This window comes from Trichosurus vulpecula, chromosome 3 (genome assembly GCF_011100635.1).
Source record: "Trichosurus vulpecula isolate mTriVul1 chromosome 3, mTriVul1.pri, whole genome shotgun sequence".
Taxonomy (NCBI): Eukaryota; Metazoa; Chordata; class Mammalia; order Diprotodontia; family Phalangeridae; genus Trichosurus; species Trichosurus vulpecula.
Window position 1 is genome coordinate 441,849,014 of NC_050575.1, and position 26,544 is coordinate 441,875,557.

Genomic DNA, 26,544 nt, shown 5'->3' on the forward strand with positions numbered 1-26,544 from the left:
TCTTCAGGGTCAGATTCTATTCACCTGAGAAAAACAGACAATCACAGAGTTTTTAAAATGGTCATCTAACTGTATTGTCTTGCTTGTTAAAAATGCCACTCAACTCTAAACTATTCTGTTTCTAACTACTTATATTCGACCAATGATGCTACTCTACGGCATTCTATCTCATTTTCTTATGGTTAGTAAAAGGTTGACATGAGAAACAAAATGTTATTCATTGTTAAGTAAAGTTTGCTAATGAACTTATGTTCCTGGTATACTTGTTGCTAGCTGACAGCAAATTTTTAATCTTCTATTTTTCCAGCTTGGGCCAAGTAAAGGGGGCACCTGTTATCTATCATGTCATTATGTACCAAAGAAAACAAATCAGTCTTTAGGTATTAGTCTCTTTGTCATCCACTGACCATTGACTCTCTGATACTCACTGATATTAGCACTGGTGTTTGAAACTGATAGACTGGATTCCATTTCTAAATAAATGGAAGAAACAAAGGAACCCTACATACACAAAAATCACTAGTCCATGAACAATCCTTTCTTATTAATTACATTTTGAAATGTTTGATTTATTGATGATTAAATTAACAGTAAAAATGAAAAATAAAAATAAAAAGAATGGAATTTCCTCAATTAATGCATACAGTTATCCTGGGGCATGAGGAGGAAATTTATTTCTTTTTTATAGTGAATGCTGTGGTATTCCCAACAAGTTCCCCCAGGCATCTTACCTTCATCACATCCCAAACAATATCTGACTAAAATATATAGAGAGAATAATTCTCACAAAACATTTCACTTTCTTGATATAGTTTTCATAGGCTAGTTACTAATTCATGGGATAGTATAGTCATAACAGTGAGGGATCTTAGAGGGCATAAAATCAAAGACTCATATTTTATAGATGAGGAAATTAAGAATTAGAGAGGTTGACTGATGTGCCCAAGGTCACATAGTCAGAATGTGTCAGAGACAAAAGTTGAAATCAAGCGTATGAGATTACATCTCCAGAAGACTTTCTATCACTTCTTACTATTGGTTCATTCCTATCTATTGAATTAAATAAACACTAAATATTAGGTTAGAAAGTAAGCATTTTATAATGAATGATCTTGGAGGCAGAAAGATCTGTGTTTAATTACTGCCTTTGATATAGTATGACTGTGTGAGTGGATAAGTCACTTAATCTCTCAGTGTCCTATGAGACTCCCATATAATTTCTGAAAAGTTCCTAATCCCCCTTGGTAAAGGGAATTCTCTCACTTCGTCCAAGTTTTTCTTATACCAATGAAATTACAGTTGCAAGTAAAAAGCAACAACATATATGCTAGGTACTGGGATAAAAGTTTAGTATTAAAAATGGCAAATATAGTCACTGAACTCAAAACCATACATTTTACTGTGTATGGGGTGTGGGGAAAACAGCTGTCACACCTGTACTAGGGAAATAGAGGAGGGAGCAGCATTCTGCAGCAGAAAGTCTGTCCGGAGGACATGGGTAGAAATCCTTCCTCAAACATCTACTAGCTCAGTGACCCTGGGACACTAACTTAACTTTGCTCATTCCTCTGCCTCCTTAAGTGTAAAATGAGATGCTTAGTCTTAGTGAGCTCTAAGCTCCCTTCTAGATTCAAGTTTCTGATGTATGATAAATAGAATGTTATCCCGGGGTGGGAGGGGGTGACCTGATGGGTTGTGTTTGTTTCCTTGTTTGCTTGTTTACTTGTTTGTATGTTCAGTGCCTATCCTCATGTAAGCTTGTAAGCTCTTAAAAATTATGGTGAAAGTGAATCTAACCAGACAATAAGTAGAAATTTTAGGTTCATTTGAACAATTGATTCAAGACAACAGAGCAAAAAAATCTTTGAACACTACGTTGCACTTTGATGTCTGAATTACCACAATCCCCAAGGTGAAGAGGTGTGTTTCTCAAAATGAGGAAAGCCTGATTCAGGTCAATACAAGGGCACAATTAAAGGAAGAGATTAATAAGAGGAATACTTGTCTTGCTCCCAGTCTGGTTACTTCTACTGTCCTCTCCAAGTTTACACCTCCTGACACAGTCTAGTAAACTTTGAATGCAAAGACTGTCTGCTTTGGTAGAACAATTCCTGGAACTTAATATGACTAAATAAATGCTCTTCAGATGATTGGTTGATTAAGAAAATCAAAGTCTTGAAGAGTTAGAAGTGACTTCAGAGGCCAACCCTAACACAAACTACTAGGTATAACTAATAAGTGATTTTCTAGCCTCACTTTGAAGAGCTTGACCTCTCAAGGCAGGCCTTTCACTATTAGATAGCTGTTGTTATTGGATTTTCTTCCTTCCTAAATTTTCTTCTTTAATTAAGTGATTCTTTTTTTCTTGTCTCCTAGCACATCTCCCCAGGATTTTCCCATTTTGGAGCTTCTTCCTCAAATGAATAACAATTTTCTCTCCTCCACCAATATCACAGAATCACAGCCACAAGGTCTTAGAGTTGGAAACTACCTCAAACCTATCTAGTCCAATGAGCACAAGACTAGGAATCCTTTTCATGTCATCCTGAGTCATGGCTGTTTGAAAGCCTAATCTTGAATACCTCCACTGAGAGGGAGCTCATGACCTAATGGAGCCCATTCTGCTTTGGAGAGCACAACATTTTAGGAAGATTTTCTGTTGCAACATATCGTTCCTAGCTCTCTCCTAAGGAGTCAAGCAGAACATGTAGAATTTCTCTTAGACAATTGGTCTTACACTTTCTTGCACATGAATACAGATATTCAGGACACTACGTTCTATTATGGGCAAAATTAAACTCTGCCCAAATTACATGAGAAAATATTAATAAGAGTTAGTGATTTTGGGGGAGGGGGTTATGGTCACAAATTTTAAGCCATTTTTTTTCTTAAAAATGGCAGTCTTAAAAAAAAGAATAAAAAGTTGGGAGGCTATGAAAATTTGGAAGGTGATTTCCTTTAGAAGATAACTATGAAGAGTTTAATTGGAAAGACATTGACTTGATAGTGATAGCAAGGCATTATTTTGTAATCAGGAGGACTAGCACCCTAGGAGGGCTTGCCAAACCCTTTTCAGTGCTGCTTGCTCATCCACCTTTGGTATCTACCTGACTCACCCAACCTTTACCTATGGCTGCTGCAGCATGCTTAGCAGCCATACTCTGGTTAACTATCTCAGAAGATAGGCTAACCCAGGTTGAAGGTATTTTACACGCCTCGTACCTGTTGGTGAGTCAAAGAGATGTCTACACAAAGCATATGAAGACTTTCTCCAGAAGAATGGGCATATGAGAACAATTTGTTCCAACAGCAATGAAAGAGGCTGAAACAGGGGCTGTGAAATCCTTAGAACTTGGTCAGATGCCAAAGACATAAAGGTCATGCACTGCAACCTAGGCTATCGCCAGGCATCTTGACTTTTGTCCTGCCACTGGACTTTAATGACTCAGGAAGAGAGTAAAGCTGGCAATTTGGTGCATCTCTGCCCCATTTAAATGCAAATCATATGCAAACCAAGACATCATCCATGCTGTCATTAGTCCTCTTCAAAAACAAAGGACAAACAATGACAATTTTGCAATCACACGTGAGGGAATTAGAGATATAGCGAAATGGAACTAATGGAAATATGAGAGTCAGTGACAATTTGTAGTAGAAGCCATATACCAAGATGGATTAATCTCTCCCAATAAGATTCCTCTATTATGAAAGATGTAACATGTTAGAGGCCATGGCATTTGGTGGGTAACCATTCATTAATTGTCTTTCTCAATGCTTGTACCTCTTTGTTCTCCTCACCAACAACTATAGCGGTGTGAGAAGGCACAATCCCTAGCCACAGAACAAACAGAAAGGATCTGCTGAGCTATTCTGATATTCAGTTGATTCCATTATAAAGCCATAGACAACTCAGAAATTAGAGCAGAGACTTCAATACCACCGAAGCCATTGCAGAATATAGAGTTAAAATGGCTACTATACTTTGCTCACATAAAACTGCTTTGCCCTTTCCCACAGAAGGACGCCCATGTCCAAATCAACAGCGACTGTGTAATATTGAAACTATGCATTAAATTTTGCTTTTATTTATTCATTGCAGTCATGCCCAACTCTTTGTGATGCCATTTGGAGATTTCTTGGGAATGATACTGGAGTGGTTTGTCACTTCCCTCTCCATCTCATTTCACAAATGAGAAACTGAGGCAAACAGAGTTAAGTGACTTGTAGCTAACAAGTGTTTAAGGCCAGATTTGAACTCAGGAAGATGAGTCTTTGTGACTTCAGACCTGCCACTCTATCCACTCTGCCCCCTGTATTAAATATCTGGTAACTAGTTATTAAGCCATCTGAAGGAGCGTTGTCTTTGTTTGCCCTCGAGTCACCTCCTTTTCATTCTATTTCCTTTATCCGGATTCTCCTCATGTTTTATGTAATGATGAGATGGTGTATTATGGTTTATTTGAGACAAAACAGAACCTAACATAAACATAAGCCATTTGTTTATGCTAGATCCCTTCGCTTACCCCAGGGTAGTCTATTCTATCCCATGAAAATGCCTTATGTTTTCCAATGCACCCAAGAGGGAAGGAGAGGAATTATCATTATATACCACCTACCACTTGCTAGGCACTGGGTAAAGGGCTTTACAAATATTATTTCAGTTTTTCCTCTCAACAACCCTGGGAGGTAAGTGATGTTATTATCTACTACATAAAATTAAGAACACTATGCTGCCCAGTGGTTAACTGACTTGTCCAGGGTCATACAGCTGGTAAATGTCTTAGGCCAGTTTGAACTCAGTCATTCTGACTCCAGGAACAGAGCTCTGTCCATGACAAGACCCAGCTGCCTCTAACAGGCAAGCTGATTTGGAAATGCATGCCCATTTCCTGGGGAACACAACCAAGGTTGTTGCATTCTGAATCAGTGACCAGTCCTGATTCCTTATTAGCATACAGAATTCACCTATGAAGAGAAGATTCACCAGGGCCTCCATAAAAGCAAGACAGCTCATTTCAAAAGCATAACCTCGGTCTGAAGGCATTTTGAACCATCAATCCAATTCTCAAATTTACCAAATTTTGAAACTTCAACAAATGAAGCTAACTGTACTCATCTGCTGGTTCTAATAAGTGCTTCACATTATATGAATGATGTGTGTGGGGGGTGGGGGGTGCTTTTATTCTATATAGTGATGATATAGCTATCCAGCCCATCTCTACATTTCTCAGAGAACTGTGAACATTAACATCTCATTCTCTAATGACTGATAGTTAATAAGTAGTGTTGCATGACTCCTAAATTCTATGACTGTTGGGGACCTGGACCACCAGGAAAATAAATAACCTGTTGATGGAAAGTTTCAGGTTATCTGTGACTCAAAGAGATCTGAACCTTCTACCCCCCAATGTCATTAATATTCATCCTGTCCAGTGAATAGATGAACATTGTAACCAAGACTTTCTTAACAGACATTTACTATTTCATTACCCAACATCACCGTGATGATGCCCACAATCCCTTAGGCATGGCCTTTCAGCTGATATAGCCATCTTGAAGGAAAAGTTGTTTTTTTTAATCATTTATAAGATAGAAAATTTAAAAAAATACAAAGTAATGTTACTGACAGTGTCCTTTCTATGACATAAATAAGGTTATCTGGCATGAAAATCTTGTCATACATTTTTTAACTGGTGGAGGGAAAATCATGGGTGGAACTTACAGAAACAAAATAATTAATGATAATTATAATAATAATAATGGAATGTGTTAGTCACTAATCTAGATGGAAAAAAAATTGCTCCTAGTTCCAATTTGGCTCAAAAACATAGGTAATATCATCTAGGAATAAAATGAAAATGTTTATGTCAAGAGAAATGGATGTCCACTATTTGGAATTTTTATATTGCCTCGTTCTTTTCCATTATGATCTGGAGTGAGAATCATTGTTCATGTTTTTTTTTTTTTGGCCAAGTCAAGAATGAATTAAAATTAGAAGTTGCTAAAAATAGATAACTTGCCACCTCATTTAACTTGACAACCCATTTGTAATGAAAGATCTAAAAGCAAAATGCAAAATGTTAATTGGAATACAAATGAAACCTTGTAAAATTATTACTACAGATATATTTTAATTATAAATTTATTGAAAGCTGGGCCATTGGACATTGTAATAAAGCTCCAGAATAATGAAATATATCTCCGTGTGATGAACTCTTCCAAGCTAAATTCCAAAGCGAAGCTAAGGAGACTCTTTCAGGGTGAATCATGAGATAATATTTCAGTTTCTTATGAGTCTGATTTCTCAGTTGGGAAATGGGGCATCAACCTTTAAGGTAGTTAAAAGACATGTCATTCACCAACATTACTTTCTTTCTTTCTCTCTTTCTTCCTTTCTTTCTTTCTTTCCTTTTTTCTTTGATTCTTTCTTCCTTCCTTTCTTTCGTTCTTTTTGTTTCTTCCTTCCTTCCTTCCTTCTTTCCTTCCTTCCTTTCCTTCTTTCTTTTATTTTGTTAAAAAAATTGGGATTCTTGCTGTTTTTTTAACAAAAATATCTATTGTGGTGGATAAACTCATGAAATCTGAATTGTAAACAGATGAATTCAAACTCATTCATTTAGTAGTTGTGTGACCTTGGGCAAGTCACATAAGCTCTCTTGACTCAGTTCCTTCATCCATAAAATAGGAAAGATGCATTTAATATCATATAAGTTCCCATGCATCTCTAACTCTATGTTTAGATGTAGGTATTTTTCTATTTAAAAAAATGCATCATTTGAATAGCAAGAATGTAGAATTTTAGTCGAAACTTCTCACAGAATTTATCTAGTCTCTACTTTGGGTGGCATGTCAAGTGTGTCTCCTTCCTTCTGTCCTCACCAGCTCCCTTCTGAACTGTATTTCCTTCCTCTAACCTCAAGAAAGTAAGGATGTTCAGCTATGAAATGAGGGCTCTGGTGCTGACAGAGAGGGGTAGATTTGAGGTATTCCCCCTCCACTCACTGCATTAAGGAGATGTGAATATTTCCAATAACTGTTTTCTCAGTGGAGAGGTTGTATGAATGAAGTGTACATTTTTGGTTTCCTTGAAATAGCACCCCATATTATGCCTATGCCTCATTGCCTTTTGTATTGTCTTATGATTTTTCATTCAAAGGTCCCTCTGAGGGATCTCTAAACTGCCCCATGTTAAATTCTGCCAACTCTCTTCCATGACCATTTCTTTTTAAAATTTCCTAGGTTGCACAGGGTGTTAGGTAGAGGTAAGAGGTGGAAATACAATGTCTAGATAAGACTTGACATTCCTTTTAGAAGTTTCTGTTCAAGTAAGGGAATATTAAATACATAAATAATTATACTACCAAATGCTTTACAAGTCAGTGAGAGATTTTGTGTGTTTATAATAGAGAAGATTGTTATGACATGCAAAATTTGAGGAGTGGTTCATGAGAGAGTCAGCACTATAGCTGGGGTTCTTTTTTAAATTTTTTAAAATTAATTTTAAGTTTTCATCATGCATTTCCAAAAGATTTTGAGTTGCAAATTTTGTACCCATCTCAACCCTCCCCCTGCCCCAAGATGTCATATATTTTAATTTCCCCTTTTCCCAATATTCCCTCCCTTCTACCACCCCACTTCCCTCCCCTATTCCCTTTCCCCTTGCTTTCTTGTAGGACTAGATTGATGTCTATCAACATTGCCTGCATACCTTATATGCCAGGTGCATGTAAAAACAATTTTTTTTAACATTTGTTTTTAGAACTTTGAGATCCAAATTCTCTCCCTTCTTCCCTACCCACCCTCCCTCCTTGAGAAAGTGGACAATTCATTATAGGTTTTATATGTGTCACTGGGCAAAACACTTCCATAATAGTCATGTTGTGAAAGACTAACTATATTTCCTTCCATCTTATCCTGTTTCCCTTTATTCATTTTTTTATTCCTTTGACCCTGTCCCTTTTAAAAAGTGTTTGCTTTTGACTGCCTCCTCCCCCAATCTTCTCTCCCTTTTGTCATCCCCACTCTTATCCCCTTCCCCCCTACCTTCCTGTAGGGTAAGATACCCAATTAAGTGTGTATGTTATTCCCTCCTTAAACCAAATCCAATGAGAGCAAGGTTCACTCATTCCCTTTCACTTACCCCTTTTTTCCTTCCATTGTAACAGCTTTTTCTTTGCACTTTTATGTGAGATAATTTACCCCATTCTGTCTCTCCCTTTCTCCTCCTAATATATTCCTCTCTCACTGATTAATTTTATTTTGTTTTTTACATATTATCCTTTCATATTCAACTCACCCGGTGCCCTCTGTCTATATACGTATATTCCCTTCAACTACCCTAATACTGAGAAAGGTCTCATGAGTTACAAAAATTATCTTTCCATTTAGGAATATAAAAAATTGAATTTTAGTAAGTCCCTTATTATTTCTCTTTCCTGTTTAACTTTTCTTGCTTCTCTTGATTCTTGTATTTGAAAGTCAAAATTTCTATTCAACTCTGGTCCTTCCATCAAGAATGCTTGAAAGTGCTCTCTTTCATTGAAAATCCATATTTTGCCCTGAAGTATTATACTCAGTTTTGCTGGGTAGGTGTTTCTTTGTTTTAATTCTATCTCTTTAGAACACTTGAATATAATATTACATGCCGTTGGTCCTTTAATTTAGAAGTTGCTAGATTTTGTGTTATCCTGATGGTGTTTCCACAATACTCTAATTGGTTTTTTTTTTGTTTTTTTTTTTCTGTCTGCTTGCAATATTTTCTCCTTGACCTGGGAACTCTGGAATGTGGCTACAATATTCCCAGGAGTTTTCTTTTGGGGATCTTTTTCAAGAGGTTATCATTGGATTCTTACAATTTCCATTTTACCCTCTGGTTCTAGAATATCAGGGCAGTTTTGCTTGATAATTTCTTGAAAGATGTTGTCTAGGCTTTTCTTTTTTGATCATGGCTTTCAAGTAGTTGAATAATTTTAAATTTATCTCTCCTGGATCTATTCTCCAGGTCAGTCATTTTTCAAATGAGATATTTCACATTGTTTTTCATTTTTTTGGTTCTGTTTTATAATTTCTTGATTCCTTATAAAGTCACTAACTTCCACTTGCTCCATTCTAATTTTTAAGGCATTATTTTCTTTTAGACCTCTTTTACCATTTACCTAACTCTGCCTTTTAAGGCATTCTTCTCCTCACTGGCTTTTTGGACCTATATTCCCATTTGGGTTAGTCTATTTTGGGTTAGTGTTATTTTCTTCAGTATTGTTTTGGGTCTCCTTTAGCAAGCTGTTGACTCATTTTTCATTATTTCCTTGCATCACTCTCATTTCTCTTCCCAATTTTTCTTCTACTTCTCTTACTTGATTTTACCAATCCTTTTTGAGCTCTTCCATAGCCTGAGACCAATGCATATTTTTCTTGGAGACTTTTGATGTAGGATCTCTGACTTTGTTGACTTCTTTTGGCTATATGTTTTGATCTTCTTTGTCGCCAAAGTAAGATTCTATACTCTGAGTCCTTTTACACTGTCTGCTCATTTTCCCAGCCAATTACTTGACCTTTGAACTCTTTGTCAGGGTATAACTGCTTTCAGAGTGGAGAGTTCTTTGTCTCAAGCTTCGGGGCTTTTGCACTGCTATTTTCAGAGCTATTTCTATTCTGAGGTGGTATGATACTCCCCTCCTGGCCTGTGCTCTGGTCTGTGAGTGCAAGCACTCCATTCTGCCATGTAACTACCAGGAGGACTCCCTTTCCACAGCCACCACAGGCTCTGCCACTCCAGTACTCCTCCTCCCCCAAGGACTGCCAACCAGGACTGTGACCCAGATCCAAGCAGGGAAAAGCAAGAGAATACTGCCTCAGCATCAGCAAAGAGATCTCTGTACTCCCACTCTGATCAGCTGCTAGATTCCCCCCACCATCTGTGGGTCTGGAGCTCCAGAAGCAGCAGCAGCTGCAGCCACCTCTGCCACCCCTGGGATGAGGCCAGACCACAAAATAAATTGATTAAAAAAAGATTCTCTTTCTCATCAACCTCAAAAAATCATCTCCATATATTTTCATCCATTCCTAGAATTTATTTTGATGAGGTCTAATACTTTCCTTCACTTACCTTCCCTCCAATTACCTCCTTACCACTTCTCCCTTATTCCTTATGTATCCCTGTTGCTTCTAACCAAATATGTATATGCATTTTTTCTTCATAATAACAAGATGAGATGAATCTAAGATTCAAGGGTCAGCTGCTCTCCTAACCCCTACCTTTATTTGTATGGATGTCTACTTGTGTACCCTGTTTATGTGAGATAATTTTCCTGAATCTTTCTTAACTTTCTCCCGAAATTTATTCTTATTGCCCTTTCTTTCCATTTCTTCCCTTAAGATAAGCAACATATAATGGAGCCATTCTCAGACCTTGTGAAAGTGAATACCTACTATGAACCTGGATGATCATTTTGCTGTGGTTTGTCTCTCATTCTTGAAGAGGACCAATGACATCAGGAGGATGGTGTCTTGACTTGCAAGTGAGTTGGAGTCAAGTGAGGCAAAGTTATGCAAAGTCATCAGCCCTGCTTTCTCCTGCAGAGTCATGGAAATCCAATGGCAAGACATAGGTCAGGACAGCTGGTGATAGCCCCTGATGTAGTGAGAGACCTTGGCCTTTTTAGTTGAGGTCTTTCCCAGGTCTCAGTTTTTCTGAGGTAACACCCATTCAGTAATTAAAGGTGAGGTAAAATTGAAACAAAAGATAGCCCAATTTACCTTTATAGAAGAATCAGTCTAGGAGTGGAAGACCCTCAGTTTCTGCCTAGAACAGATTACTATTCAGACTCATTCTGAGCCATGCCATGAAAACCCAAATGATGAGAAAGTGAGATTTGGGCTGGACCTATTATTGGCCATTTGGTGAAAGGAGAGTGATTTGGGTTTAAAGGCATAGCCAAGAAGTACCATTTAAATCACAATGGACTATATCAAAACCTGTTTTAGCTGAGCTATATTTCAAGAAATCAGGGAAATGATGGCATGACATGACTTGAAGCTGACATTGATTTGAGTGAGGGAGGGCTGTTCAAGGTCACCAGCCTCACTTTCTCCTCCAGAGCCATCTGGGTCTAGTGGCCATATATTCATCAGGATGAGTGGAGATGTCCCAGGAGGCAATGGGAGACCCTGTATCTTTTAGTTTAAGGCCTTTTCAGGTTCTCACTTTGAGTGAGATAATGCTCATTCAGTGAATAGACCTCTTTAAGAAGTGAGTCAAGGGATGGCCCCCTAATAAAAAAAAAAAAACCTCCAATTGGGAAAGGGAGATCTCAAGGTTGCTGGTCAAAAGAGAAACAGATGCTATTGACATTCACTCTGAGCCAGGAGGGCCCAAAATACAGCCATTAAGTGAAGCTTGGCCAGAGATGTATTGTGGTCCAATCTATGAGCTCCAGCGTGAAATGGGTTTAAGGTTTGGTCTTTGAGAAAAGAAAAAGAAGGAAAGAAAGAAAGAAGGAAAGAAAGAAAGAAAGAAAGAAAGAAAGAAAGGGAGGGAGGGAGGGAGGAAGGAAGGAAGAAAGAAAGAAAGAAAGAAAGAAAGAAAGAAAGAAAGAAAGAAAGAAAGAAAGAGAAAGAAAGAAAGAAAGAAAGAAAGAAAGAAAGAAAGAAAGAAGGAAAAAAGGAAAGAAAGAAAGAAAGAAAGAAAGAAAGAAAGAAAGAAAGAAAGAAAGAAAGAAAGAAAAGAAAAGAAAAGAAAAGAAAGAGAAAGGAAGAAAGGAAGGAAGGAATGAAGGAAAGAAGGGAGGGAGGAAGGAAGGAATCTATCCAGTAAACCCCAAGTTAACTGGGCAGCTTGTGGCCATCAAAATTTACCTACCTTTGGAGAGGGAGGAAGAGGACATGCTGAGTTACCCAGCTTGCTGGGTTCCCATTTGGTCAGGTTAGACTACTCACAGGTGGTGTTTGTCCTTCATTTACCAAGAGGACCATGGCATCAGGGAAATGATGACATGAGTTGCAGCTGACTTTGATTTGAATGAAGGAGGGCTGTTCAAGGTCACCAGCCTCACATTTTCCTGCTTTAATCTGGAATGCTTGAGAGTTTTCTGGTTTTTAATGGTCCATTTTCCTCCATGACATTATATATATATATATATATATATATATATATATATATATATATATATATATATATATATATATATATTTCTTTATGTAATTCTTGGTTGCAAGCCTTCTGCAATATTCTATTCTTTGCCTTCCAAAATATCTTAATCAAAGTTGTTCATTCCTTTGAAATTGTGGCTCCCAATCTTGAATGGGGCCACTTAGCACTCTTTTTATTGAAGCCTGAAACATTTCTTTTCTTTGACTGGGCTACAGTGTTCCTGGGAATTTTCATCTTGTGATTGCTTCCAGCAGTTGACTGATATTTTCTTTGTATTTCCATTTTGCCCTCTGATTGTAAGAGATGTGACAATTGTCTTTGAAGGTTGTTTATTTTTGACCAAGGATGCCTGGTTCATTTTCAGGTCATGGTGTTCATGTAGCCTAAATATTCTCAATTATTTTATCCTGATTCTGTTTTCCAGGTCTGTTGTTTTCATACGAAGCAACTTAACATTGTTTTCCCCTTTTTTCAGTCTTTTGACTGAATTTTAATGTTTACTTTTGTCTCATGAAATAATTGGTTTCCCTTTGATCCATTCTAATGACAAGAAGGATTTCTTGGACAATGTTAGGAACTCAGGTAAAAACACTAATTCCCTTCCCATTATTTGCCTTTCCTTCATGACTCTCATTTATTTTCTAATTCTTTCCTCAATCTAATTTTACACACACACACACACACACACACACACACACACACACACCATACACATTTTTAACTTAAAAATCTCTTTTTGCTGTTTCAGAATTTCTAGTCGAGTTTGTGCCCAAGCTATGTTTTTTCTCTGGGTTATTATATGTAAAATTTTAAGTTATTATCATCCTTTGCTTTTAGGTCTTGAGCATTTTGTCACCACAATAGCACATTGTGGTGAGGGTTCCTTTTAGCTTATTCTCCCAGAGCATTTGCTGTTGGCTGGACTTTGTTTTCTGGGATGATCCTGTTGGTATCTCGATGGAATATTTACTTTATGTTATTCAAGGATTTCTGTTATAGGCATTGGACCTTAAAGCTTTCAGTACTTTCCTAGTGTCCTGGTCCAGGGGATAATCAGATTGCTATACCTCTGGTCTAACCTCTGTAGGTTCACAACCTGATTTTGGGTCTGTGTAAACGCATGCTGGTGTTGGACTCCATCGCTCTCAGCTGGCTTGAAAGTTCTCAAATATCAAATTAAGTGGACTAATAATCTATTGGATATGACAAGTGTGGTAAAGACTTCTCCCCAAAACAAACAAAAAGCAAGATTTTAAACATTGAAAAGTGGGGAGAAGTGGTACTAATTACAATGACAAGAAGCTTTTTTAGTAAGTTTCTTCTATATGAAGGACTCTAGATCAGAGAGTAGGGCTACAAAGGCACAAATGATATGGTAGTGCCTGCCTCCAAGGCTCTTGTATTTATATTACTTTTGGAAGGACACAATAAGGGTCCTTATGGATGCAAAATAATTGGATGGGATAAAACATGAACAACTCAGGAAACTGATCAAGAGCCTCTTACAATAAGAGACACAATCTGAACCTTGAATGAAATTGCTATACAGTAAAGGTGATGAGGGAGAGTGTTTTAGCCATGAGACAGAAATAGCAGTTTACAAAAAGTAGAACAGGCTTTGGGAAAAAAAAAAGATATTTCCCCTACTGGGATTGTGGTGAATGGACCATCAGTACAGATGTTTTATGGATAATTGGAGATATTGTTCTAGGATTTATGAGCCAAAAGCAGGAGTGAGAGTGAAGCAAAGAATCATAGAGACAGAGATTTGGAATATGTGGAGAGATGAAAATTGAAACCACATACACTGATCGTTTGGACAAAAGGGACTCTGCAGAGAAGAAAAGAGCACTCAGGATACTACCTTAGAGACCATTTACATAAAGGGTTGGAAAAAGGATAAAATTTAAAAAAATGTAAAGTGATCCACACACGGTGTTGTCAAGAAAGGGAAGACTGATAGTAGCAAAGTGTTTCCTCTCATTGTAGCAATGAGCTATGTTCTTTCTATAATTTGGAGTGAAGTACGAAGTCAGAGATTTATGGGCTATCATGAAAGCAATGAAAAGAATGTGCTGATAAAGAGGGGAAGGACCTTGACTAGGAAAATATACTTCAAAATTCCTTATTTGAGATAACACTGATGTTTGCCATTTCTAATTTAGGTTAATCCTGAATGCCTTATACTTAGACATGAAATAAATATATCTTAATTAATTGTTTAATGATCAATGATACATCCTTCCTTTTCCCTCATACAAAAAAAATGTTTTACAGAGCATTAAGCTCAAGAGATGACTGATAGCTTAGAACCAAAATAAACTATTTTAAGCTAGAGATGCCTTCTGATTCACGTGAACAGTTGCCATGGAAATGAGTTAGCCTTTTTTTAACATCAGAATTTCTGCATGGCAAAGCATCCTTTAAATGGACTGCTTTCTAACTGAACAAGCATTTCTTGAAGTAATAATGTTATCTAGTTATTAATGATTGCCCTCACTAGATCATGTGATTAATCCACATAACAACAAAAACAAAAAAGTTTATATTTATAGCACTTTTATCTCTCCAAAGTATTCTACATAGATGGTTTCATTTAAGCCTAACTATAGCCTGTTGACTTATGTATTACTTTTATTATTTTTCCCATTTTCAGGTGAATCAAAGCAGTCACATGAATGTGATTTATCTATGGTCACACACTAGCATACAGCAGAGGAAGAATTTTTTTTTTAATTTAAATTTATTTATTTAACACATTTAGTTTTCAGCATTGATTTTCACAAGAGTTTGAATTACAAATTTTCTCCCCATTTCTACCCTCCCTCCCACTCCAAGATGGCGTATATTCTGGTTGTCCTGTTCTCCAATCAGCCCTCCCCTCTGTCACCCCACTCCCCTCCCCTGCCCCTTTCCCTTCCTTTCTTGTAGGGCAAGATAAATTTCTACGCCCCATTGTCTGTGTATCTTATTTTCTAGTTGGATGCAAAAACTTTTTTTTTTTATTTTTCAACATCTGTTTTTAAAACCTGGAGTTCCAAATTCTCTCCCCTCTTCCCTTCCCACCCACCCTCCCTAAGAAGTCAAGCAATTCAATATAGGCCACATGTGTATCATTATGCATAACCCTTCCACAATACTCATGTTGTGAAAGACTAACTATATTTTGCTCCTTCCCAACCCATCCCCCTTTATTGAATTTTCTCCCTTGACCCTGTCCCCTTTCGATAGTGTTTGTTTTTGATTACCTCCACCCCCATCTGCCCTCCCCTCCATCATCCCCCCCCTTTTTTATCTTCTTCTCTCTTCTTTCCTGTGGGGTAAGATACCAAATTGGGTATGTATGGTATTCCCTCCTCAGGCCAAATCTGATGAGAGCAAGATTCACTCATTCCCCCATCACCTGCCCTCTCCCTTCCTCCTACAGAACTGCTTCCTCTTGCCACCTTTATGCGAGATAATCCACCCCATTCTATCTCTCCCTATCTCCCTCTCTCAGTATGTTCCTCTCTCATCCCTTAATTTGATTTTATTTCTTTTAGATATCTTCCCTTCATCTTCTGCTCACTCTGTGTCCACTCTCTCTCTCTGTGTCTCTCTCTCTCTCTGTGTATATATATATATGTATATATATATATATATATATATGTATATAAATATACATATACAAATATATATACATACACATAGATATATACATACATACACATTCACTTATATATATATATACATAAACATATATACATATATACATATTCCCTTCAGCTGCCCTAATACTGAGGTCTCATGAATCAGACATGTCATCTTTCCATGCAGGAATGTAAACAAAACTGTTCAACTTTACTAAGTCCCTTGCAATTTATTTTTCTTGTTCTGTTTCTTGATTACCTTTCCATGCTTCTCTTGATTCTTGTGTTTGAAAGTCAAATTTTCTATTCACCTCTGGTATTTTCACTGAGAAAGCTTGAAAGTCCTCTATTTTATTGAAAATCCATATTTTGCCTTGGAGCATGATACTCAGTTTTGCTGGGTAGGTGATTTTGGTTTTAATCCTAGCTCCATTGACCTCTGGAATATTGTATTCCAAGCCCTTCAATCTCTTAATGTAGAAGCTGCCAGATCTTGGATTATTTTGAGAGTGTTTCCACAATACTCAAATTGTTTCTTTCTGGCTACTTGCAGTATTTTCTCCTTGATCTGGGAGCTCTGGAATTTGGCGACAATATTCCTAGGAGATTTCTTTTTGGGATCTATTTGAGGAGGCGATCGATGGATTCTTTTAATTTCTATTTTGCCATGTGACTCTACAATATCAGGGCAGTTCTCCTTGATAATTTCTTGAAAGATGATATCTATGCTCTTTTTTTGATCATGGCTTTCAGGTAGTCCAATAATTTTTAAATTATCTCTCCTGGATCTATTTTCCAGTTCGGTGGTTTTTCCAATGAGATATTTCACATTGTCTTCCATTTTTTTCATTCCTTTGGTTCTGTTTTATAATATCCTGATTTCTCATAAAGTCACTAGCTTCCACTTGCTCCAATCTAATTTTTAAAGTAGTATTTTCTTCTGTGGTCTTTTGGACCTCCTTTTCCATTTGGCTAATTCTGCCTTTCAAGGCATTCTTCTCCTCATTGGCTTTTTGGAGCTCTTTTGCCATTTGAGTTATTCTATTTTTTAAGGTGTTGTTTTCTTCAATGTATTTTTCAGTGTTTTTTGGGTCTCCTTTACCAAGTCATTGACTTGTTTTTCATGGTTTTCTCCCATCCTTCTCATTTCTCTTCCCAATTTTTCCTCTACTTCTCTAACTTGCTTTTCCAAATCCTTTTTGAGCTCTTCCATGGCCTGGGACCAGTTTGTGTTTTTCTTGGAGTTTTCTGTTGTAGTCTCTTTGACTTTGTTAACTTCTTCTGTCTGTATGTTTTGGTCTTCTTTGTCACCAAAGAAAGAATCCAAATCTGAGACTGAATCTGGGTCTGTTTTCGCTGCCTGGGCATATTCCCAACCAACTAACTTGACCCTTGAGTTTTTCAGTACTTGTAGACTAGAGAGTTCTATGTTCCACGTTTGGGGGGGATGTGCCAGCTCTGCCACACCAGCACTGCTCCTTCCCCAAGAACCCCCAACCCGAACTGGGCTTAGATCTTCGGCAGGCTGTGCACTCCTGCTCTGATCAGCCACATAATTCCTCCTACCAGGTGGGCCTGGGGCCGGAATGAAGAGCAGCTGTAGCTGCCCAACCCCCTCTGCCCCCAGTCTGGTAGCCGAACAGTGAACTCCTTCCACTCCCGCAACTTTTCCCACTAACCTTTTCTGCTGTCTTTGGTGTTTGTGGGTTGAGAAGTCCGGTAACTGCCGCAGCTCACTGATTCAGGGTGGTAGGGCACATTCTGCCCAGCTCCTGGTCTGGTTAGTCTGTGCTGCTCACGCTGGGCTCTGCTCTGCTCCTGTCCCAGCTCCCAGCTCCCAGTTCCCAGCTCCGTGTGGGATAGACCTCACCCAGAGACCACCAAGGCTGTCCTGGGCTGGAGCCTTGCTTCCCTCTGCTGTTTTGTGGGTTCTGCCATTCTAGAACTGGTTCAGAGCCATCTTTCATAGTTTTTTGGAGGGACTCGGCAGGGAGCTCATGGTAGTCCCTGCTTTCCAGCAGCCATCTTGGCTCCGCCCCCCAGAGGAAGAATTTTAAAGCAGATTTTTCCCAGAATTTAAATGTTATTGTATTTACTATGCTACATTGACAATGTAGGATCAGATGCTGAGTCAACTGGAGGAACAGATAGAGGTCCTTGGGAGGGCCATTCTTGGTATAAATATCATGTGCCATTACCATTTTTTACTCTTTGGTATGTATCAAAGATAAGATTCAAATGTCAGTAAAAACTGGAGGATTCAGGCAAAATATACAGGCCTAATAGGTGGAACCATGGTGTAAGAATCCTTGCCTATAAAACTAATAAAAATGCAAAAACAAGAATAAAGATGAACAAATATTGAGATTCAGGATGAATTTGGGTACAAGGAAGCAGAAAGATGGTGTATGGATAAAAGTGTCATTGATACAATAAGCTAAACCAGGTCACTACTATAATTGTCTCTTTTCCTATCAATTTCAGGTGTGCCTTCATTTGTTTTTTTTTTTTTTTTCATTTTCTCTTCTTCCCTGTCCTTTAAGTATCAGCTGTGTCAGGTCATATTTGTATTATGCTGTGTTCATCTTCCTTCCACAGTAAGGGGGAGGAAATAATAAATAAGAAAAATTAAAGAAAAATGTAGAGGGGAAAAAAGTATTTGAGACATGGACATCTACCTATTCAATGACCTCGTGGATAGATATGGGATATAGTTTTCCAGGAATTGTGCCATAATATAGTTTGAATGAAGTTATATATTCCAAGTTACTTTACAAAGAACAATTACACTCTTGCTTTTATACAACTTCTGTTGCCAGTAGGAGGAGAGCTAGTTGCATATGCTTTAGGTCAGGTTCCCACTGATAGTCCTAGTGTCAGGGATAAGCCAAAATATCCTACCATAGGGGCATGTGTTGTGGTTCAGCCCTCATGCTCAGCATTTTCTAAAACACGACTTCAGTAGTAGGGATATTTGCTAAGACAACCTTGCTAGGAGTTGTTGTTAAGACAGCCCCCAGGCTTGGTCATTGGCAATCTATCTAAATTAGAGCACCACAACAAGGAATTCAGTACTAGGTAAGAGTCAACAATGAAAGCAAGTAAGTTTTATTGGAAGGAAATACTGTTAGAAAGGATGTTTAGGGACGATGTTCTAACTGCTGGGTTCCCCAGTAGAATAGGGCAATAAAACTAGTACAGTCTTATGGATTGTTATGTGGTTCTTACCTGACCAGGTATTCAATTTCCTTATCAGTAACAAAAGGACTATGACCATTACTATAGGTCATGATTTCCTTGTGTGATTCAATGAATTTCATGCTCTCCAGTAGCTTCTTTATTTAGTAAGGTGGTGTATTGGCAACCAAAAATGGGCTCCTTAGCACTTAGTCAACAAGTGCCCTTGACTAGTTTGGCTTTTTCCCCTGAACTGAATGCTGTTTGTATGTTGGACTGGAGTAAGCTTGTCGGCCCCTTCACCTTGCTTCCCTTGCTTAAGCTGATGGAAAGAACCTGTGCTTTCCCAGTCAACCCGTTCACCTTGCTTAAGCAGATTGAAAGAACCTGTGCTTTCCCCGGCGTACCTTACACCCCCGCAGAAGCTGGATGGTTAAAAGCAGCTCCCGTTGGAGCCAGCTACAGCCACAGCCGCAGCTACAGCCACAGCTGAAGCAGGAGCTGCCAGTAGCAGAGCTGACCTATGGGAGGAAGCTGAACAAAGACTTCAGGCCAGTGGGTAATCTTTTTACCATAGAGGGGGAAGCATGATTTTGCTTTACGCAATCATGGTTCTCTGTAGCCTCCTGGTTACTCTTTCCAGGCATACTTATTGGGCCTGGAAGCTTTTGATCAATATATCAAAATGGGGTTGCTGGTTCATGGGTTGGTTACTGTGGAGCCTAAATATATGTTTTGATTCTTCTGCCTTCTACTTTGAGAGTTTCTTATATCCGGTGGTTCCGAACCTTTCAGACATGTTTATGATCCTCTTTGAGATTATAAACTCTGCCCTCCTAATACAGGTGGTTAAGTTAATAAAATCTTAAAGAGGGACAATGATTATATGGAAGACAGACTTGGAATCTCTAAATACCCTGACTGACAGAAATATTGGTATAATAAGATAAAAATCAACGGAAATAAATAAAAACTACTTTCCTTGGGTTGAAAAATAATCACCTGTACAAGTCCAAATTGGAGGAAATCTGAGTAGCACAAAGTTTATGTGTAAAACACCTGGGGTCTTTAATAAGGTGTAAGAGTAATATTACAAGTCAATCCTTTGTAGGTCAGCCCCCAAATTTTGTGTGAACATGGGCTTCATTAGCTAAAGATAATGTCAAGGCAGCATGAGTGTCCTATTTACACACTGTCATGGTAGGACCAAATGTGTTATTTCTGTGGCACTTGTGATGAAATGGACAGAGATGGCCTTGACTTAGGAAATATGCGTTTAAGTCTCACTTCAGTCATACGCTGGCTATATCACCATGGACAAGTTGCTTAACTTCTCTGGGCTCTAGACACCTCCTTAAGGTTATAATTTGCAGAGAGATTGCTGTACTACATTGGTAGGAAGACATTCCTCATCAGGAAGTTCCCTATGAGAATGAAATCACAGATCTAATCCCTGCCCCTGTTCCGTTTGAAAAGCTCAGCCTTAGACAGAGGTGGATGATTAGGCAGGTGGGCAGATGTTAAACACTGAGAAATTAACACTACCCCATGAGGTTCATTTGAAGGAATCTAAAATATATAGCATGAAGAAGGAATGACTTATTTGGAGATAGATGGAGGACAGAGAAGGGCATGATGGAGAATTTCAAGTATTTGAATGCTCAGGAAGGATTAGGAATGTTTTCCATGGCCCCAAAGGGCAGAACAAAGGTCAATAGATGAAAGTTACATAGCCATACTTAGGATGCGTGGAAGGAAAACTTACAGCTAACCCTGAGTCTAAGAGGCTCCCTTGGGAGATAGATTCTTGATTCTCTGATTCTAGGTCAGAAGGATTATTTTACACTTTTAATTTTTGTCAATAGTCTTCTGCTGCTTTTAACAAAGACACCCAGTTATTTCAAATAGTAGTGCAACAATACAGGTCCTTGTCCCTAGTGCTTAAAAGAAATCAGATAGGGTCGCAAATTAGGTAGCAAAGAGTTTAATGCACTCTGCCTTAGCTATTTGCTTTGGTTTCATAGGAATTGTTTGGTGAGTAAATTCTGTCTTTGTGTCAGTCCATCCCTCTCTATGTGTCTTTCTCTCTTGCTATCTCTGATCATGCCTCTGTTTCTGTCCCTCTCTGCCTGCATATCTGCCTGCCAGAATATTATGTCTTTGTCGCTCTACTGTTTTTTCTGTATCTCCCTGTCTCCCTCTATCTGTCTCTGCCTCTGTTTCTGTCTTTGTCTCTTTGCTTTCTCTCTTTCGGTCTCTCCATTTCTTTCTGTCCCTGTGTCTCTGTCAGTTTCATTCTCTATCTCTAGATAAACCTCTCTAGCCCTACTTCCACACCCCTTCTCGTGTTTTCTTGTTCCATCTTAATAACCTGAACTAGGGAGATGTAGATGGGTGAAATTGGTCGAGGGGATGTCATTTGCTTGATTTGGTTTGAATCATCTTGTATCCCTAATGATTTGGGAAGACTACCTTCTATTCTCTTGTACTCGAAGGTCAAGAAATGACCCAAGGCACTTTCAGCAAATTTTGCATCATAGAAATTACCTAACACCAATGAGAAGGGGATATGGGGGTAAGAGAGAAGCCATCTACCTCACTAACATGGAGTCTATGTGGATTGATTGGAGTTTCAGTACTTGAAGTTATCACCTTAGTCAAAAGAAGTTGGTAGGCTTGTGATGGAAAACAATCTGTATGCAGATCTGCTTTTCTTGGCTTTCATCCAGGTACCCGTAGAAATGCAAATCTGTCATGGCTTAAACAAAAATTAGCATGGTGATTTTTTTTAACACAAACGTATCATTTGTCACAAAGTCTGCTGATATGTATAGCTTTGTCAAAGTTGGTTATGTGCAGGTCTGTAAAATAACAATACTAACATTGCATCTAGATATTAAGCACTAAACAAGAAAATATACATAAAGACAAGCTGAAATACTCTAAAACTGGGAGGAAGTTTTTTTTTTTTTTTTTTATTTCTCCACTGGGTTTCAGAGTGGATTTTTAAAAGGGGTATTGTGCAGTAGGGGACCCTTTTATGGCAGTTGCTTAGCAACAAATATTTGCCTTCAGGGAGGATACCAGCTTAACCTTTCTTTTACCTATAATTCATTCTCTCTAAGTACTCTTATTGTCCTCAGACATCACTCATACCAAGGGGGCAAGATTAGGTTGGTGTTTTGAGGGTGGCCAAGTTAAAGCAGAGCATGGATACATTCTCCTACTCTTCTGTTTCATACTGCTCCCTTCATCCTTTTCCCAGTCACAAATTCTTAGGTTTGTCAGTGGACACGGAAGCTGTCTACTCCAACTACTTCTTCTTGAATCTAATTTCCCTCTATAACATTTCCCTTATATTCATCCCATAGAATGGAAGCCCTTTGAAGGCAACTGCTTTGCTTTTGTATGTGTGTACCAAAGTTATCGCAGCAACTAGGTAGTTCAGTGGATAGAGCACTGGGCCTGAAGTCAGGAAGGCTTGAATTCAAATCTAACCTCAGACACTTACTAGCTGTGTGAGCCTGGGCAAGTCACTTAACTGTATTGCTTCAGTAGTCATTTGTAAAATGAGCTAGAGAAGGAAATGACAAACCACTCCAGTATCTTTGCCAAGAAAATCCCAAATGGAGTCATGAAGAATCAGACACAACAGAAATGACTGAATAACAATAGCACCTACTTCTTAAGTAGCACAATTCCTGGGAGTGCATAATTAGACTAGAGAGTCAGATCAGCTTGCAGGGGAATGTTTCTGGATCTTTTGTATCAGTCTCACTTTTTCTGTCTCTTTTCTCCTTTCTCTTTCCTTCTTCCTGCCTTCCTGTCTTCCTGCCTTCCTTCCTGCCTTCCTTCCTTCCTTCCTTTCTGGTACAAAATAAGTCTTTGATGGTTGGTCATTGATACAATGAATGGAACCCTACTCTTCCTGAAGCATCCGACTCCACTTGTTACTAAGACTTCTTGTCTCAGATACTTACAAGCTGTGAGGTATTCCATTGATTTAACCTCCCTTAGACTCAGTTGTCTAATCTGAAAAATAGGATAGAGTGAATGCCTACTGTCCTGTCTTGTGGCAAAGAATAAATGAGACAATATGTGTAAACCTCATGATTTCTCTAAATGCCAGCTACTATCAAGTCTAAATTTCCTTTTTGTTTTTGTTTTTGTTTTTTACAAATGCAAACCTTTGTCACGTGTTCTGTCCATGTGGGCAAGCAGAACAAGTCTAAAGTATTCCCTACACTAGCATTTGAAACAGTTGAAGTTAGCATGTATCCTCCATAAATCTCTCTTGGGTGGTCATCCCCATTTCCTTTAATGAATTCTCACTTGAGGTAATCTCAGATCCTTTTCCATTCTGGTTGTCCCATACTGGAAGTGATTACATTTTAATTTCTCTTTCTAAAATACTTCACTCAGACCTGAAAACAGTACTTAAAATGTAAAATCACTATGATTAAGCACTTAGGCGATGCAGTGGATAAAGTGCCAGGGTTTGGAGTCAGGAAGACCTTGGTTCGAACCTGGCTTCAGATACTACCTGTGTGGCCCTGGTAAAGTCACTTAATCCTATTTGCCTCAGTTTCCTTATATGTAAAATGAGCTGGAAAAGGGTATGGCAAATGACTCCAGTCTCTTTGCCAAGAAAACCCCAAAAGAAGTCATGAAGACTCAGACATGACTGAAATGATTGAACAACAGCAACAACACAAAACTGTGATAGACTTTCCTAGTCTCAGACCCTGTGCCTCTCAAGGAAATCAAGAACTTATTAATAATTTTTGTTTCCATAGCACACAAATAATTCATGGCAAGTGTACAAGTCACTGAAATGCCTAAATATGATTTTATTCATACCAGTCACTAAGTAGTTAAGCATTCTCTATTTTAAACTTATTTATTTATTTTGTGGGCCCACGTATAAAACTTTGCATTTATTTCCACAAAATTATATCTTAGTTTTTTTTTATTTCTAGTCTATCAAAATCCTTTCATATCTTGATGTTTCCATCTGACTGTTTTCCCCTTTCCCTCTCACCTCTAAATCATGTTTAGATTTGATAAGCCATCTCCTTCTCTCCCTTGGCCAAGGTCCTTGAATAACTCAATTTTGTTTCAATTCATCAACAGAGAAACAAAATTAGATGTTTACAAGTTCCTTTGGATACTGAGGTGAAAACTTCACAATTTGAGTCAAATTTTGGACTGCATAAATGAATTAGAAGAAAATAAATAAGGTAATATACAATCAAATATTATTTATGAGCTTTTGTTAAGTCTTGGTCCATCTGTATTATAAAAGGCTTGTGAAAAACTTCCCTTTTTCTGAGCATTTACATCCTCCTCTAGCCAGGTGTTGCCACATATTTTTTACTTTCGGAGTCTTGGTTACTCCCAAATGTTGAGTCCCTACTTCCCAATAAGGAGGAATAAAAAGGTTTCTAAAGTAAGACCACATTTTGCTTTAGTTAGCAAGGTCTTTCCATGTTACTGAAGACTTCATTCTAGTCTCCTGCTTGTTTTGTCTTACCTTTTCAGTTCCTCTAAAACTCATCATTCGTTTCTTTCTAGAATTGGGGACTTCTGCCAGAGTGTGTCATTCAGTGGTGGTGAACACCTTGTTCTTGTCTTTAACCCTGGCTTCTGTCCCATGGCTTCTCCAGACTTTTAAGGTTTTTGTATGGGCCAACTCAGGCTTACATACCTGTGTTTGACTTATAATGTTGCTTTCTCACAAGCCCTATTCAGAAGATTAAAGGATGAGCCATTTTTAGTTGGCCATGAGATCTGAGGACTTTTACTCTTACTTCCTAATTTTATAGTGAAGGAAACTGAAGGTTAGAGAGAAGAACTTGTTCAAGGTCATGGAATCATAGCCCTATAATTGGAAGGGAATTTAGAGTTCATTTAGTTCAACCACATCTTTTTAGAGATGAAGAAACTCAGACTCAGAGAACTTAGTGGACTTGCCCTAGGTCACATAGATAGTATTTGTTAGAATGAGAATTTTCATGCAAATTCTCAAACTCCAAGTATAAACTTATTTTCCCTTGGCCCATGTTCAGGGATGGTTCCTAACATTGAGGGGATACCCTAAATATGTTCAACTGGTCCTTCAAGGCTCATCTCAGGTTCCAGCCCTCCTGGAAAATCCTGATCTCATCCTTTCTCCTAAAATTATTTTATTGGTATATATCACATCTCCCCAGTAAAATATAATCTACTTTGAGGGAAAAAGCAATACCTTTTTGACATTTCATTCTTAACACATAGTAGGTGTTGAATGAATTGAATGGAGTGTGTGAAAAAAGCAGGAATACTGCTTAGCCTTAAAGAGATATGAATCTTCCCGAGTAACAGGCAGTTATTTGAAGCTTTGCTTGTTTTCTTGGCCATTGCTTGAATTGGTGCCCCATCTTTTGTGTACTATTTGTATTCTCTTATAATTATATCACCAGCTTTCAATAGATCATTTGTTGGAATTTCCAAGTTTCGCCCTACCTGGCCAGCCCTCTAACCAGACGCTGACTTTTGTTTGCCAACAATGCTTTTAGGAGCTGATAAGAGTAACTCTTCAAGGCCTCATGCTTTTGTCATTGTCTTTGTTTTGCCTTCACTCAGCCAGCAGCAGAGGACCTGGAATTGCTGTCTGAATAGCCAGTATTTGAAAAGAAAATTGAATAGCCAAGAGGTCAAAGGGAAACTGTTTTTGTTTGTTTTTTGGGGGGTCTTTTTTTTTTTTGGCTGAGTTGGAGGGGTTGGTTTGCTACTCTGGTATTGTTTTGATTTCCATAAGCTTAAAAGGCCTAACTAGAAGAGACAAACAGAAGTGAACCCCATATGTGATGTCATCACATAACTGATCTATAACTTATATATATATATATATATATATATATACATATATATATGTGTGTGTGTGTGTGTGTGTATATATATATATATTTATATATATGTATATATGTGTATGTGTGCTGGGAAGAGCATACACTGTAGAATCGAAACAGCCACCTGTTCAAGGACCTTAAGAATAGACTGGTCATATAGAAAGACCAAAATATATTATTTATGCAAAACAGAAATTTTGGTGGTTTTTGTTTTTTTGGTTTGTTTGTTTCGTGGTTGATGTGTTTCCCTGGCCTGGTATTTCTTTGTGCAAAGGACTTTGTATTAACTAGTCATGCTACTTTTCTCCCCCCTCATAATCATTTCTGTCACCCCACTGCTCTTCTGGATGACTCCATGTCAAACTGGAACATCAGGATTGCAACCATAAAGGCTTTTGCCTTTTGAGCAGGGATACATGCCCTCAATATGCAATTCCTGAGAAAATTGATATTAAAGCTACTATGACTGAAGGTGAATGGGTTGCCCTAATTCCATAACTTCTATGACATTGGAGCTGTATAAGTTACCCTTTTCACTTCAGTCTTTCTCTGTCTCTATCTGTGTCTCAGTTTTTTTTGTGTGTGTGTTTGTCTGTAATATCAATTAAGTTGGGACTTTCTTACTGTTTCAAAATGATTAATTGTCTTTGATTGAGTCTTACTGGGTACTAAGCCCTAGGCCCGAACCCCTATCTATTAG